Here is a 4,518-nt window from a genome sequence, read left to right on the forward strand (position 1 = left end):
AGAGAAGGGAGAGAGAGAGAGATGCAACAGAGGGAGAGATAGAGAGAGATAGAGAGGGAGAGAGAGAGAGAGAAGAGCGAGTGAGAGAAAGAGAGATGGAGAGAGATGTAATAGAGGGAGATAGAGAGAGAGAGAGAGCTAAATGTTGCCGTTTGCATTAAAGAAGAAAGTAAAATTAGTTACAAGAAAAACTCAAAGTAACTAAACCCTATCACTCTCCTCCCTCAACAACCTCAAGGGAGTTGGGGGAAAAACTCATTATTTACTTCAAGTAAACTTAAACTATCTTGTAAAGCTATATTGGCGCAAAAGTCGGCTGGCCTATTACTTTCTCTGTTTATGTACTGAAACAGGACCTTCTTGAACCTCAACCAAAATGAGAGATCCAGCCCTCATTACTGAAATGTACCTTATTTCTATGATCATATATATGTTGTAACCATTTGATAGCATTAATACTATCTCCTTCTATAATGATCCCTTCTAAATCAGTTATCCATTCCATAAGAACCTCACGGATGGCAGCAACTGCATTCACCTTAGCTTGGAATGCATCCCAATGTTCAAATCCTTTACTAGCAGCAATAATCAATGCTCCCTCAAAGTTCCGCACCACAATTCTGATCCCAGCCTTGTTAGAAGGTTTCACTGCCATTGCTTATGAGACGGCAGCCCAACGGGCTGGATAGTACTCCATTGCTCCAGGATCGGTGAACAATAAGGTTTAGCAGCAGGGAAAGCATAGTAGCAGCATTGATAGTCGGAGGCCTACTCTTCCCTTTGTGTTTTAGCTCATTTCTTGCACGCCAAACCTGATAAATAGTATAACAACATATTCATCCTAGGCTTGGGTTATTATCCACATTAGCACATATCTTTTGAATCAATTCTACCAATGAATGAACCATAGGCATAACAAACCCCCACTTCCTCAGAATAACAAACACGTCTTTCAGTTTGGTACAATGTGCTGTACAATGGTCCAAAGTCTCTTCCACTTGACATTCCCACGGGCAGAGAAGGTTTGTCGATAATCCCCTATAATAGAGCCAATGATTGGTAGGAATAGCATTCCTAAGAAGTCGCCACCAGAAGAAGCTTTCCCGCGGGTGCAATTTCAATTTTCTCATCCATCCGTATATGTATTTACCTTCTCCCATCTTGGCCTTGTATGCCATTGCAGTCAGTGTCATACTCATTCGAGAATGAATGAGTTCTGGAGCATCGATTCCATTGTTCCCATTAGTAGCAATGGCCATAATCCTCTCAGCCATTACTTTGCCAAAACAGTTTTCTACCTGCTCCCCATTCCATCTGGTAGAATCATCAAGCAGCCAATTCACCCTGACATTCTCCAACTCATATACATTAACAAAAGTAGGCCATGAATCTATCCTTCGATTCAATATCCAGCAGTCATGCATTACATCTACACATTGGCCATTTCCAATTTTCCACCGGATGATGGCTTTAAGGGCCTTGGCACCATCATGAATTACCTTCCAAGTGATAGAACCTCTATAAACCTGCGTGTCATTCCATAGCTCCATGCCATACTTGGCTCTCACCACCTTATGCAGTAATGAGTTCGAATTACTAAGCACTTGCCAAGCCACCCTAGCACGCAATGGGCCTTGCCAAGTGGTCAGGCCATGAAATCCCAGACCTCCATGGTCTTTAAAATGCATCTAATTCATTATATATTTCTATTTCGTTCTTCCTCTCCCACTCCCTCTATATATATATATATATATATTTATATATATATTCATACTCTTATCCTTCTTTAGCTCTATCACCTTTTACCGCACTCTCTCCTCTCTCCTCTCTCTCTCTCTCTCTCTCTCTCTCTCTCTCTCAAAATAACGTCTATCCTCTCCCTCAACCTCTCATGTGTCTCTCTATCTCTCCCCAACATTTTTTTTTTTATCAGCCAGGCCTCACCCACTCTCAACTCTCTCCCTCTTCCCTATCAACTCGTCTCACTCTCTCTAGGCATCTTTGAAATAATCTCTCTTCTCCCTCCTGTTGCTCACCTCCTCACTTCCCTTCCTCTTCACCTTTTATCTTCCTCTCTTCTACTCTCACTACACCTACTTACTTTCTCTATCTCTACTCCTATATCTCCTTTTCACTCTTTTTATTTCATACACACACTCCCCTCTTAGATTTTGACACATAATATCTCTCCCTCTCTTTAACCTCTCTTTCTCCTCCTCAGTCTCTCTCTCCTCATTTCTCCCCTCTCTCTCCTCCCTCTCTCCCTCTTCTTTTTCTTTTCCTCTCTCTACATTCTCTCTCTCTCAATTCTTGTTCTCTCCGTCCCTAACTCTCTCTCTCAATATATATATATATATATATATATATATCAATCTCTATATATATATATATATATATATATCCCCCTCTCTTATCGTCTATCTCTATCACTCTTTTTATTTCACTCTCACTCACTCCCTTTCTCTCTATACTCTCTTTCAAAATATATCTCAAAATATCTCCCTCTCCCTCCCTCTCTCTCCCTCACTCATTCTCTCTAACTTGCCTTCCCAACTATCTTCCTTTTCCCTCCCTCACCCTATATCTCACACCCTCACACATCTCAATATAACCCTTTCCTTCTCTCAGTCACTCCCTCAAACTCCCTCTATCTCGATATCTCCTATTCTATCTCTCCCCCACTCCCTGAAAAAAAAAACATCTTTTCTCCCTCCCTTATGTGCTCTCCCACTTTCATGCTCTTTTGCCTCTCTCTCTCTCTCTCTCTCACCCTTTCTCTCTTCGTACTCTCTCACCCTTTTTCTCTTCGTACTCTCTCACCCCTTCTCTTATTTACTCTCTTTTTATCTTTACTATTATCTCTCTCTCTCTCTTTATCTCACTCTCTCCCTCTCTCTCTTGCCTTCTCTCACACTATTTCCCTATCTCCATCTATGTCACTTTCTCTCTTTCTCTATATATCCCTTTCCCTCTCTCACTCACTCACTCTTCCATTCTTCTGCTCTCTTTGTCACTCTCTATCTATCTATCTCTCTCTTTCTTCTCTCCCTCACTCTCTCTTCAGTCTTTCTCTTTCATTGTATCTATCTTTATAAAAAACACATTTCCCTTCCCTAATATCTTTATCTCTCTCAAACGCTTTGCACTCCCTCACCCTTATTTCATATCTCTACACTCCTCCCTGTTGCACACATTCTTTCTCATTATCTCTCTCCCTCTCTCTTGCTTCACTCTCACTCACTCTCTCTAAATATATTACTCTTCTCTCTCACCCTCTCCCTATCTCTCCATCTCTTACTCTCTATCCTTTTTTCTCTTTATCCCTCTCCCTTCCCTTATTTATCTCTCTTTCAATCTGTTTCCCTTTATCATGCTCTCTTACACTCACTCTCTCTTTGTTTCACTCTATCTCTCTCTCACTCCCATCTCCTTCCTCTCTCTCTATCTCTCTCCATCTCATCCCTCCATCTCTCTCTCTCTTTCTCTCTCTCTCTCTCTCTCTCTCCCTCTCCCTCTCCCTCTCTCTCTCTTCATGTGTCAATAACTATCTTGCTTGTCTCTGTCCCACTTTACCTTGCCATCTTTATCTCTTCATATTCCACTTAATCCCCTATTAATTCTCTCTCTCTCTCTCTCTCTCTCTCTCTCTCTTTCTCTCTCTCTCTCTTTCTCTCTCTCTTCCCTCTCTCTCTCTCTCTCTCTCTCTTAATACATCTCTTATGCTCCCTTTTTATCTCTTGCTCTTAATATCTCACTCTATCTTACTCACTCTTCCTCTCCTGCTCACTCACTCTATTCTCTCTCACACTTTTTCTGAGTTTTTCGCTGTCTCTCTCCCACTCCATCCCACATTCCCTCCCCCATATCTTCCACTTTATTTCTTGTTTCTCTCTCTTTCATTTATCTCCCTTTCTACCCCCTCTTCCTCGCATGATCTTGCTATCTCTCTATATTTCTCTTTCCTAAATTCGCTCTTGCTCTCTCTCACCCTCTATCTTGATCTTTTTTTCTCCCTCATCCCTCTCTCACTTTATTTTTCTCTCAAAAAAATTGTCTCTCCCTCTCCTCCTCTCTATCTCTCTCTTTCTCCTGCCTTTATTCTCCCTTTTTCTATCTGTATCACTCTCTCTCAGCTCTCTCAAATTTCTCTTCCTCTATGTTTGCTCTCCTTCTTTCCCTCTATTATTGCACAATCTCTCTCAAACTCTATCTCTCTCTCACACACACACAATATATCTCTCTACATCTATCTTATCCTCCCTCTTTCCCTCTCTCTTCATTTCCATCTATTTTTCTTTCTCCTTCCCTCTCTCTCCCTTAACCCCCCTCTCTTTATCTCACTATTTCACTTACTGTCTCTCTATTACTTTTTCCATCTATATTCTCTCTCCATATTTGTTTTTCTACCTCTCTTCCTTTCTCTCACTCCCTCTCTCTCCTTCTTTGTTTCTCTAAACATATCTCTCTCGATTTCTCTAGCCTGCCTCTCTCTCACTCTTGCTCACCCTCTCTCTCTAT

Source organism: Dendrobium catenatum, unplaced genomic scaffold (assembly GCF_001605985.2).
Source record: "Dendrobium catenatum unplaced genomic scaffold, ASM160598v2 fragScaff_scaffold_1586, whole genome shotgun sequence".
Taxonomy (NCBI): Eukaryota; Viridiplantae; Streptophyta; class Magnoliopsida; order Asparagales; family Orchidaceae; genus Dendrobium; species Dendrobium catenatum.